This window comes from Elgaria multicarinata, chromosome 4 (genome assembly GCF_023053635.1).
Source record: "Elgaria multicarinata webbii isolate HBS135686 ecotype San Diego chromosome 4, rElgMul1.1.pri, whole genome shotgun sequence".
In the NCBI taxonomy this organism is placed as follows: Eukaryota; Metazoa; Chordata; class Lepidosauria; order Squamata; family Anguidae; genus Elgaria; species Elgaria multicarinata.
In genome coordinates this window covers 20289150-20302335 of record NC_086174.1, presented here as the reverse complement: position 1 = coordinate 20302335, position 13186 = coordinate 20289150, and the positions used below count along the sequence as shown (strand labels likewise).

Below are 13186 nucleotides of genomic sequence, written 5' to 3'. Positions count from 1 at the left end.
TCAAGTAACTAACAGCTGCCATCACCCATGTTAATCTAGGCGTGGGGGAACCCCAGCAATGTCCTTTGCTTAGGAAGAAGGGACAGACTTTAGCCAGCTCCCTTAAACTAACCAGATTGCTTTAAACTAACCAGGGGCATGTCTAGACCAGGGGAGGGAGGTGGGAGGATCTTGCAATATGCTGATTGTGAGATCCTCCCCTTTGGACAGATGTGCGCGCGACATCCCAGGAGGAACGAGAAATGTGCCCGCTATTTAAAAAATAATAATAATTAGACAATGAGCGCACCTGCACTCCAATGAAAAGTGAGGTGGGTGTTGTTGTTGTTTTTAAAAAACCACTACCCTACTCCCCACACCCTGATGGGCACGGAGCACCTGAAGAGCTCCGTGCCCCATGCCCGGTTCCTGCCTCCTCGCGATTACTTGCCAGGAGCTGGGACGAAACTGGGATGGCCACCCAAACCTCCCGCGGTCTCGGGACAATCCCGAGACTGTGGAAAAAATCAGGCTAAAAGCCGTCCCAGTTATCCCGGGGAAATGGAGGGATCATCCCTCCCTGCCCCTGGGATCCCCTGTGCATCATGTGGATGCACAGGGATGATCCCAGGATGAGGCAGGTTGCTTTCACACAGGATTTCCCTGGACTGTAACGTATTTGGTTTTATCTTGCCTTTTAAAACTTCTAATGTTTTGAATTTATTTGGATACTTGTTGTATTTTATGGTTTTAATTGTGCACTGCCCAGAGAGCCTCAGCTAATGGGCAGTATAAGAATGTAATAAATAAATAAACAGACATAAGCTGTCAGCCCCCGGTGAATTAGGCAGTTAACTCCAGTCTTCTAATTCCAGAATTTCCTAAATGATTCAAGGGCTGCAGTCGCACATCGTGACAATTTAGGAGAGAGCAAGAATGCTGTTTCCCAGTAGCTCAATCACTCCTGCTGTGATTGAGAGAAGCTAAACAACCCAGGAACACTCCAGACTTGGGTTGTTCATCATGACATCTGAACCCGGAACTCTGGGTTGTTGGGGAAGGGAGAGTCAGCCCAGAGTTGGAATCTATGGTTAAACCCAGGTTGAGTGATTACCTGGGAACGCCATGCACTTGATCTTACGTTCCATCGTAGAAGAAAGGCATTTGAGAATATATAGTATCCATGATCACAAAGCAATAAAGAAATACAATTCAGTTCTGTCATTCTATATATGGAACAAACACAGTCCTATTCATAAGCTGCCGGAAGTTGACTTGGTATTTTGCCCTTAATAGAAGCTTCCCCAACCTGGCGTCCTCCAGATGTGTTGCACTACACCTTATTCATGCTGGCAGGGGCTGATGGGAGTTGAAACCCAAAGCATCTGGAGGGTACCAGGCTACGGAAGACTACTTTAAGACATTGTGGTTCCTAGGTAGCAATTTGAATTTTTAAAATTAAAGATTGTTTCTAAAATTTACCAAATGTCTGATCGCTGGTTGCACAACCTAACATTGACAACACACTTCACTCTCAACGCTTCTGGCAAGGACACCTCCTAGGTTTGTGCATGAACCTCTGTTCTGAGCAGACGCCTTCTCCTCTGAGGACAGGGAGTCCTGCTGCCGCTTCTTCATGTTGAAAGCAGCTGAATGATCCAATCACACTCAAGGCAGGGACTCAGCACAATCCCCCACCATCCCATGGATTGAAAAGGCCAGATCAGTGGATCATGCAGAGACACAGTTGGTAGCCTACTCCATTGCCAGTCACTTCAGGCTCGCTGGAGAACTTTGATTTTTTTCCTTTTAAAGAAATCCATTTATTGCTCGCGACATGCTTGCAGCTTTCTCACAGCGCACAATTTGAGACATGCTTTGGTGCCCAATTATTTGGTCCCCAGAGATTGTGGGACTACAACTCCCATCATCCACAGCCAGCCTGGCCAGTGGTTGGGGATGGTGGGCGTTGTAGGTCAAGTTGGAAACCGCAACTCTAAGGAGATGTGTGCCATCAGCAGGGGCTGCTGCAGTTGCCTTCCTGCCCGCATCAAGCCCTCCTGGGGTCAAAGGCAGAAGCTGCCTCTCTCCCTAGGTCCCACCCGCCATGTCATAGAGGACACACACACCCCGTGGGCAGCTGGCCCATGTGCCTAGAGGCCACGTTCCTGCCATTCCAGAAGTAGAAAGAACGGCTCAGCGATCACTTGCCCATGGAGATAAGAGAGTGATAAATCATATGACAACATTTTATCTTCTGTCACTTTCCCAATGTTCGTTCCAAAACCAGTCAAGCGCAAAGACAAAGTGAGTGTCAGAAACTTTCCCAGGCGAGGATCTGAGAGTATATAGCAACCTCCTTCCTTGTTAGCAGCAGCTGCCTTCTTCATCTGAGGCTGTCGTGTCTGTGTGTGTGTGTGTGTGTGTGTAGAGGGGGGATGACTGGATTGCATCTAGCAGAATGGAATGGGTGGCAAATAACTTCATTTAGTTTAACTAGGGCTCCATTTGGAGAATTTATTGCATGACCTGCATCGGGTAAACAACAGAATGGACAGATCTTATCTATAATCCAATAGTGCTTTCAATTTATACTGTCCTTCCGTACATCCGGGCTGTATATCATTAGTTCTCCGATATTTCTCAGGCTCTTCTCTGCCCCTTAATGCTGTGGAGGATTGAGCTTGTCTGAAAGAAGTTTTCCTCCCAAAATGAAGAGCCAGAGATTTCCATTGCAAATGTCAGATGTTCTCTTTACTCCCTTGTGGCTTCTTTTAGTTACAGAGTTGCACCTACAAAAAGGATGTGTTTCCAGTGATCCTATGGGGAAAACAACATTTAGCCAATTGTGTGTGGCAGGGTGCAGAAACAAATTCAGACTACCAGGTTCATCCCATGAGGCTGAAATCCCACGTCCTTACAAGGGCATTCTGCTTCTGAACTTCTTTCAGGATTAATATCGGCACCTTTACATGGGCAGACACACGGCTTACAATGAAGGACTTCCATTCTCAGCAAGTTCTGTATGTTTCATTTTATAGCCACTAGATAGCGCTATGATTATAGCGGCTACGCTGTCATTTCACACAGCCAATGAAATGGAATAATGTCCCTTATTGCGTTATCCCTGCTCTTTTTGAAAACGGGATAAAGGTCATAAATTGTGGGAGGGCCCCCGACAACGCTGTGTAAAGGACCCGCAAACTTCTGTGAGCAACCAATCTTGATCACACGATATAAGCCCTGTGTGGAGAAGCTGATAGACTTGGATGAGTTAAATAATTAGCCACATCTTTATTGGTTCAGTTTGGAATAGAGTTGGAAGGGGCATGGGGTATGGACCCATTGATCGGACTACCCGCCCACCAACCCATCCCATCAATCTGACCTGCCTTCCAGATGCCTCATTGGAGGGGCAGGAGTCAGAGGCACGCCCCATGGCACAGATGGTTAAAGTGAGGCCTTTTCTGCCTCCATGGGGTGTGGCCCAGATTGCAGCCCCATGCTGAGCTTGGTCTTAATGCCATACACCCCACAGTCCCTTAAGGGGAACCCCTTGAAGGGGAAAACAGGGCACCCAAATCCAATCTCTTTGCCAGTGGATTCAGCCCAATGCCTTCCCACCTGCATAGTTGTGACTTAGAATTGGAGTTTTTATAACCAACCTTACAGTTTTATTTGTCTAGCCCAACAAATCCAAATAGCACCGATTTAATATTCTTACAGTAGGGTAAATGAAAACCCTGCACCATGGTGCCAATCTGTGTGCAGTAAAATATCTTCTGAGCCCCATTAATCGGCAACTGCAATTCATGGCTAAATGCCAAAGCCACACGGGAGGTCCTGCTATTAACGGCCTCCAGCGGACTAGAAGGAGGGAAGCTTTCCCTACATCAAAGCCCACTTCCTACCCAGCCAATTTAGCCCTTGATTGGCTCTCAGCTTCCCATAAGGGTTCACCCTTGGCATGGCTGCCCCGGCTTGGCTGCCCCCTCCCTGCCTCCCCATTGGGACCACACACCACCTCCACATTGCTCATCAAGTAAGCCAGAAGCTGCATTTGTCAACACACTGCCTGGGAGAGTCGCTTCTCAGACTCTCCAGCTGATCTTTCTTTTATGCTGCCGCGTGGTGGATCTGGCTTCCAATGAAGGCCAAATGATACAAAATGAAGATTGAGGGGAGACATGACAGCACTCTTCAAATATTTGAAAGGTTGTCACACAGAGGATGGCCAAGATCTCTTCTTGATCCTCCCAGAGTGCAGGACACGGAATAATGGGCTCAAGTTACAGGAAGCCAGATTCTGGCTGGACATCAGGAAAAACTTCCTGATGGTTAGAGCAGTACAGCAATGGAAACAATGACCTAGGGAGATCATGGGCTCTCCCACACTAGAGGCCTTAAAGAGGCAGCTGGACAGCCATCTGTCAGGGATGCTTTAAGGTAGACTCCTGCAATGAGCAGAGAGTTGGACTCAGTTGCCTTGAAGGCCCCTTCCAACTCTACGATTCTATAATTCTATGTTTCATGTCATTGTGTGTCACAGGAACCCGGCATTCTTGTTTTTTTCTTTTATTGCATGGAAAGCCACTTTAGCAGGGAGTTCCTGAGAGCCTAGAAGTTGAAAGCATAAAAGGGGGCTTCACCACTTTGCCACCATTTAGCTGCCCCAAATCTCCCCCTAAGCGGCTTCACTGGCGCCACCATGGGCAGATCACCAAGGGCAGATCTAGGACCCATCAGTCTGGGGAGAACCCCCCAGCAGACATGGGGGTGGGGCTCCTGCTCCTCCTTTCTACTCACTAGTAAAAGGAAGCACTGTGGCAGCCAGGCGATCAATGCAAAATTTTAAATTTTGTTTAAAATTGCAGTGTGCAATTTTAAACAAAAGAGTAGTTTCTTATTTAAATTTGAGGACCTGGACAATGAGGGCACAGGAGCGGCAAAAAGGGATGTGTAAAAAGTAGTGATGTATAAATCAATCCGTATCCCATTTGTGTCCGTTTTGCATGTATTCAGTCACAAATCCATTCCGTCCCATTTCTGCATCATTCTGCAATTTTTTAAAATCTGCATTTCTTTTTTTGTATGCCACTTTCCCTAACATACACATTTTGTATGGATCTTTTCCTAACATATGCATTCATGTATGCAATTTCTGAGCTGAGAACTGCATCACAGATTCAGAGAACTGCAGAATCTAAAGGATATTGCCCTGTATAAAGCCTGACAGCCGCCTACGGCCTGCTCATTACTGTACTGAACTGCTTATTAGTCACTATTTCCAGACTTTTCACAACCCCTAATATATAAGATTAGGCTATAGGTTGCTGGATCTCAGTTACAAAGAAGTGGAAGTGAGGCCTTAAAGGAGGAAATGGGATTTTCTAATCTTGTAGAAGTTAGTTACTCAGCCATTTTTCATCAATGCCGGGAAGCCCTGCAGAAATGACTATATCTCACCGCCTCCTTTGTGCCAAAATGACAGTTGAGGATTCTGAGCTAATAGCTTTCCTTTCATTCAAAGCAAGAAGTCTGTGTCAGAAAGGCAACTATTTTATTTGCCCTTTATCTGGTCTCTTGTTAAATATGATTTAAATAATCTTGATAAAAGTTTGCAATTCATTTTTTTAAAAAACAGAAAGCTGGTCTTTCTGTTTCAAAGGCTCACATATATGAATTGTTCAGATGAAATCGCTCAACTCTGTTCTAAGAAGAAAGGAGTCTACACTGCAACAGCAACCCTCCCCCCAAAAGGTTCCCCCTGCTTCAAAAAAATCTAGCCCCTGAGTGAAAGCCCTGTAAATACCTACTGCAGTTTGCCAGTATATGACCCTTCATACATTATGGCGGGGGAGTGGAGGTTGTTTATCTGTTACTTCAGCCGTCCCCAGCCTGATGTCCTCCATATATTTTGTAGTTCAGCTCCCATCAGCCACAGCCAGCATTTTCCAAGAGTCAGAAATTTGAGGAGTTATTTATTTATTTTATTGCATTTTTCCTCCAAGGAATTCAAGTCAGCATACATAATCCTCCTCATTTTAGCTTCTCGCAACAACAACCCTGTGAGGTAGGCTGGGCTGAGAATCTGTGACTGGCCCAAAGTCACCCAGAGGGTTTCCATAGCTGAGTGGGGCCTGGAACCCAGATCTCCTGATTCACAGTCCAACACTTTAACCACTACACCACACTGGAGTTATAGAGCTTTTCTACACAAGGCTGTTAATCTGATGTATCTACTTTAGATTTCATCATGGAATTGAGATCCAAGCACTACACTATGAACATTTCCTTTCCTGCTTTTTCACTACTTAATGCAATTACACAAGTGGAAAAAGTGTTTGCTTTAGCTTTCACAAATAATACCTCACCAAAAGCGCTGTTTAAAAACAGAAGTGAAACGGGAGGGTCATAACATCATCTAGAGGACCTGTAAACAGCCATGTGTAGTGAATGACGAGTGCACAGTAAATGCCTCATGCAGGAAAACTCGTGATCCAAAACATAAGGCAGGGGGAATGAGGTTGGGGAAGGCTCTGTTACTTCATCTTATGTTGATAATATAGTTTTAATGGTTTAGCACCATGAGGACATTTCCCACACCACTGCCCTGGTGTAAAGGCAGGTTCCCCATACAACTGAAAATTTAGCCCAAAAGGAATCACACTACATGCAAGCCAACACAGTCCCTCTACAATTTCAGGCAATGGTGCTTGTTGACAACAATTGGTTTCATTTTCTGTCTGCCCGCCAGGCTCTCTTACTGGTGCATGTCATGCTTCACATTTCCCTGAGCAGCAGAAAACTCCAGGGGCAGCTACTACAGGATTAGTTTCCTTGTAAGGACAAAGTACTAGAGACTTCTGCTGTTTTTGTCATCTCTTTTACAAATAGGCAAGTTGAGAACAGAGAAGCAGGCAAGCAGGCAGACACCATGCTAGTCTTCATATCTGTGCCAGTTCCCCAAAAGCAAGCCAGTGTTTAGCCCCCAAAGACGGCATCTTGTCAGCCAGCTGCCAAATTCAATGTTTCTCCTTTGCTGGCTACCGTCCAACTCATCAGCTGCTTCCTTCAGCATCCAGCCAAGCAGGTGAGGTGCATGCAGTAGCTAATAGCCACTGGCCATTAAGGAAACATCTCTGGATGTCAAACTTTTTTTTACAGACCTAAAGAGAACGCCCCTCTAAATTCTCCTAAAAGAGGATGTTTGCAACTGTGGGCTGTTCTCTAGCACACAGTGATTGGTTTCTGTTGAGCTCTGAGTTCAGAACGAAATGCGAAAAGCCATCTGATGCTTTTTGGATGGATTGAGAATGATGCTCTCCACCTACATGCTGGCTGTTTGCCGTAATAAATTTGATTGATTGCTCTCCACCTCATTATAGCCAATATATGTCTAAATATGTGAGCTGCCTTTCTGTGAAGTAAACAACGTGCACGTGGCCCGTTCAGGGGGCCGTTTTGATCCCGCTGCTTCTCCTGCACACAGCAGGAAATGGCGGCAACTTCCGCCTTTAAAAATAAGTCAGACTTACTGGGGTGTTTTTTTTCTCGCACTAAGGCCGTAGCCAGACCTAAGGTTTATCCCAGGATTGTCCTGGGGTCAAACCTGTTCACCTAAGTGCCACACAGGGCATCCAGCGCTCAGGCAGGGACGAACCCTGGATGATCCTGGGATAAACCTTAGGTCTAGCTACGGCCAAAGAAAGCTAGAAGGGCCGGGAGGCATGCAGGAGGCAGACGGCATTGTGAGAGGGACCCGTGAAAATCTGTGAGCGCCCAGTAACGAGTGTGCAATAAAACGCTCGTCTGACGAAGCTCTATGTCTCTATTCAGGGAAAGGCTGCAACTGGGTGTAGAACAGATGCTTTGCGTACAAAAGGTCCCAGGTTCAACCTCTGACATCTCCAGGTGAGGATAAGGCAGCACCTGTTGTTCCTAACATGCAGGAGGAAAAGATCTCTGCATACAGAAGACACAGGCCATAGCTAGACCTAAGGTTTATCCCTGGATCATCCAGGGGTCAAACCTGTTCATCTAGGTGACACACAGGGGATCCAGTGCTCAAGCAGGGGTGAACCCTGGATGATCCCAGGATAAACCTTAGGTCTAGCTGTGGCCTCAGGCTAGGTAGAGTTTTAAAGGTGGTGTTTTCCTGTTGAGCTGCTTTAATCTAGTACTTGTTCAGTCCCAAGGTCCTCTGTGGTGAAACGGTCAACTAGCCTTCCCCAACCTGGTGCTCTCCCGTTGTGTTGGACTACAGGTGCTATGCTGATTGGGAGTGATGGGAATTCTACTCTAACAAATCTGGAGAGGACCCAGTTGGGGAAGGCTTGCTGCAGGCACTGGTTTTCATATTTTCCTGAACAAATTACATTTCGCAGCTGCCCAGCAATGGCTATTTGAACACATAGCTGCTTTCAATTTATTTTTTTTGATGTATTGGTTTTTTCTGAAATCCGTACCAAAATTATGCTGGGAGGTTTGCTAGGCCCCCTGTCACCACATGAGATGCGCTTATAAAGGAAGAGATCTGATTACCTAACATATTAGGGGAGGGAGGTATTTTATTTGTCTTCCTGTTCAGACGCACTTGCTTGCCCCAATGTGTGTTTTTCCCCCAAAACATTTTTCTTAGAACAGGATAATTACAAAATACCAAGCCAGAACTAGCTGTTTTGGCTTCCCGGGCAGACCTCAATTTTGGTGCCCAAGAAACAACACTTAAATGTGTTCATCTGAACAGAAACAAAGAACGAACAGTAGCACATTCTGTCTCACACACCTTGGGTAGAGCGTATAGCTTTACCCAAACCCCTCCAAAGAATGTGCGCATAAAAACATAGAAACATCATTTTAAAATATGAAACAGCTGAGATTTTTAAGAGTCTACAAAGCTACAAAAATTGCAATCAGTGTTTGAATGCGTAAGTTTATTGGTCTAGTTCGTAGATCACAACAAAATCAATTGTCATCTTCCCTAAAAAAATGAAAAAGAATGAAAACAGTAACACAGAAGAAGCACAAAACAAAATAGCAGTAAGATTAGTGTTAAAAACAATCAACCACATGCATAGTTTTAAAATGTGTTGCGTCGCTGTATCCAGGAAGACACAATTGCAATCACTGGGTTCAGTCCAAAGTTGTGCAAGTGGACCTTTGCTTGTGCAGTATGGCTTCCCCTTCCTCTCCTCTCCTCCCCCTACCCGCATCCCCCCCCCAAAAAAAAAATTTGTTCTGGAGGGTTCCACAAGCCTTCAAAGAAAATTTGGAGGTGTGTGGTAAAAAGTGGAATCTGACCCACCGGTGGTGTCCATTCAGTGGTGTCCCCTAGTGAATGGACAGAGTTGGATACCGGCCATTGCAAAAACTGGAATTCTTTTTTTCCTTTTCCTTTTTAAATCCCTTAACAGCAGAACAGATAATAAAACAGTAGTGAGCTCCCAGTAACCTTTCTGTTACAGTGCTCAGCCATTTATCCAAGCATCAGTAGGAGATGATACTCACCAATCAATATGAACTACGTATATAGCAGAGATTATTTCTCTCTCTCCCTGCGGGAGACTTTATATAGCTGCTTTTAAATTAAAACAAGTGGTGTCATTATATCAAAGTAATATGATGGGGGTATGGATAAAAGGCTCGCAGAAACAAGCCGCAGAATTGAAGAAAATAGAATGCCCTTAACAGGAGGAAGTCTTAAATCTGGAGTCACTTCACACCGTTCCTTGAAAAAGGCAAAGCTTTAGGGCCAAAGTACACGTTTGAAGAAAACCTTCTCAACTAATATTTGCCCCTGATCCCAGCCATTAGTAGTGATGGGCAAAGTGCCATTGGCTGCCTTCCGAATCAGACTTGGCAAATCATAAAGTAGCATTGCTTTTTCCGAGCCCAATTCCAAACATTGGACCCTGTTTAGTGCCAATCTCATTATCAGGAGCACAACAGAACAAGTTTATTGAATTCAGGAGAGACATAGAAAACAACAGGTCTCATGCACTGAGAGCCAGTGTGGTGTAGTGGCTAAAGTGTTGGAAAGGGAGTCGGGAGATCCGGGTTCTAGTCCCCACCTGGCCATGGAAACCCACTGGGTGACTTTGGTCCAGTCACAGACTCTCACCCCAGCCTACCTCACAGGGTGGTTGTTGTGAGGATAAAATGGAGAGGAAGAGGATTATGTACGCCGCCTTGGGTTCCTTGGAGGAAAAGAGGTGGGATATAAATACAATAATAAATAATAAATAAATCTCCTGAGCATGCTCAGGAAGTTTGTGAGGTCTCTCACTGGGTAGTGAAGGTCTGTTATCTGGGGGACATTTTCTAGATTGACTTTACAGTCTGGGTAGTTTGGAAGGCTCTGCTGTAAAACTAGAGAAGCATTCTGTCAGGGCCACCTTCAGAAAGTTGGTATTATTTGTCCCTGGAGCTTCATTAGAAACATCAATATGTTCTGTGGGGGATTCTTACTGAGAGTGCTTGTCAAATGAGTGTTTCAAGCGATCAGCTAAAACAAACGCTTATGCCGTGCGGCATATGGCGACAGAGAAGAGTGATGTACCTGTATGCCTGACTCCCAAGCGGTTGACCTTCATTAGCACAACAGGTTAAAATCCTGCCTTTGGTTCCATTAGAGTGACTAATGTTCCAGCTGATCAAAGGAGAGTTTAGATGAGCTGGAGTCACCTGAAACAGAGGAAGGTAGAAATATGTCAGAGCTGGTTCTGTCAACACAGGGCATCCAGAAACCTATAAGGAGGAATTGGATTCTCAGCCAACTGATCTTTTCCCTTGTAGGTGTCGCTGTGCTCCATTAATCTTCAGTTAGAATGTGACCAAGTTAGATTAGTGGCATCACTTTCCTTTTTCTTGTTTACTTTGAAGAGGAAGAGCATAGAGGAGAAAGTGGGGACAAAAAAAAAAAGAAGCACGCAGAAGGAAAATAGAGAGAAAGCTTATCACTGTGATTTATTAATCCAGCACCCTCAACGTACATGACATATTACAGAGTTTCCTAAGGAAAAGAATCCACAAATTTTACAATCTATACTTTGGTTCTTGATTCTGAAAAGGTGGAATCCGTAGCTGTACTGAGAGCCAGACTGAGCTCTCTGGATACTAGTTGCTGGCTGGCTGTACATTGGCCCCATTCAGAAGACACTTTAAACCATGCCTTTAACCACGGTGGTTAAGCCAGAAAGCCGGGCTGTGTTCAGAAGACACCTTTAACTGTGGCTTTAACCATGGTGGTTAAGCCAGAAAGCCTTATTCACCGTGGTTAAAGCCATGGTTTAAGGTGTCTTCTGAACACAGCCCAGCTTTCTGGCTTAACCATCATGGTTAAAGCCATGGTTTAAGGTGTCCTGAATGGGGCCATTGCCTTTGCTCCGGGGGTGGCTCCGAATCCGCACTGCATTGGTTATATGATGCAGCCACTGATTTGGAGCCACACTGAGGCAAAGAGCCGAAGATGTGGAGCAGAAAAGTCGGGGATTTACCCCGGCTTTTCCTGCTTGAGCGAGGTCAGCTTGGCTTTTCCCTGTCTGTTCTTGCTTGGGCACTGCTCGGAGGGGGGGGGGCATTCCTGGGCAGAAGGTGACCTGCCATTGGTCACCGGAAGCCATGGGAGCAGGAGGGGGTAGGCCTGGCGAGCCTAATGGCTGCCGCAAACAAGTGAAAACATTCATTTTGGGGCTTGCCCTTGGGAGTGCTGAGTCACAGTTCCACAAGCGGTTGGGGCTGCTTGCAGATCAGAAATGGTGGGGCTGGCCGCATGCACAAAGACACCATTGGATTCTGCCCGTTGTGTTTGTTTTTGGGTTTGGGGTTTGTTTGGGTTTTTTATTAACTTGTGAGCTGCCTTAGGGGATCTTAAAACCCAAAACAGTATGATAGAAATATAAAGTATTTGGTAATCATGACAATAATAAATCGATTTCAGCCTTATTCTCCTTTTTCACAGACTTGATTTTCAGTGAAGCTCATTAAGGCATAAAAATCCTTAAATAAATAAAAAAAAAATCCATTAGCAGGAAGTTGAGTTGTACGGTTGGAAGGTCTGGCCCCACAGTGATTAAAATGAGTTCAGGAGGCTCTCAGGGGGAAATTACCTGACCTATAGATCTTCTTCATGTAATTGCATGCTGGCTGGGAATGATGGGAGTTGTAGTTGTAGTCCAACCCATATGGAGGGCACCAGGCTGGAGAAGGTTGGAACAGACCATTATGTTTTTAGCATCCTCAACAGGTTCTTGTGCTTGCAGAACTCACTTCAAAAGAAGGAGAATTGGGTTTAATTATATCTCCAACCATTTGCACCAAGCTTTCGCTTCTTAATGCCCAGGGAGCCATTGAGCTAAGATCTTTTAATGTTTGCCTATACAATAAATTACTCATAATGGCATGTTGTTTGATTCTCCTAATGGATATTTGTTGTCCTGCTTTCCTGTCTCGCCATAATGTGCTTTGAGAGAATGTCACAAGGCTTCCAAGCTAAGCTGGGAGGGTGACTCTACCCTTATTCAGACAAAGTTTGTGTCCCTGCAGGGTGTTCCTTTTTAAAGTACTTTCAATCATAGTGTTTTAAAGCTATTTAAAGCACTTTAAAGGAGTTCTTACCACTTCCACCCGCAGCTAGCTCTCTGTTCTCAGGCTCTAGGCTCCATAATCCCAGAACATACAGAAATGGGGAAATTTGAAACCATGTTTGCAAGCAATTGCCCTTATTCAAAATTGTAGCACTCCTATGCACAGTATTACAGGGTGCCAAGCAACATAATTTGGGTGTTTGCTGCAAAGTTGTCCCATCTCTTTTCATTTCATTTGTCATGTTCTGTCTGCTAGCGCACCTTGTTCCCATGTTTGCTCAAGACACGTCTCTCCAAGAGCACATCTCGACCTATTTCTTTGTTTGGGTAACAATGGATGATTGGGGGAATTGGACTGGTACTCCAGTGCTACCTGGTGATGCCAGGAATTGATCCTCAGGCCTTCTGCCTTCAAAGCATGTGCTCTACCGCTGAGCCACGGTTCATCCACCCTTCCGATAGGAATTGGAAGGAAGTTAGGGAGAAATTACTTATCCTTAGTTTCATTAGTAGATTAATCCAAAAGCAGGGAAATCAGGTGTTCCCAGGCGATCTATCAACAGGAATACAAGGAAGAACAAGCATTCCCATGCCATAGTAAAGCTTCCACCGGACCGGAA

General features: G+C 45.2%; 1 protein-coding gene across 1 annotated transcript in view; it reads left to right on the top strand.

The window, feature by feature from the left end:
* Positions 1-13186, top strand: part of SLC8A1 (solute carrier family 8 member A1) — a 323067-nt gene that overhangs the window by 284249 nt on the left and 25632 nt on the right. The window lies entirely within an intron of this gene.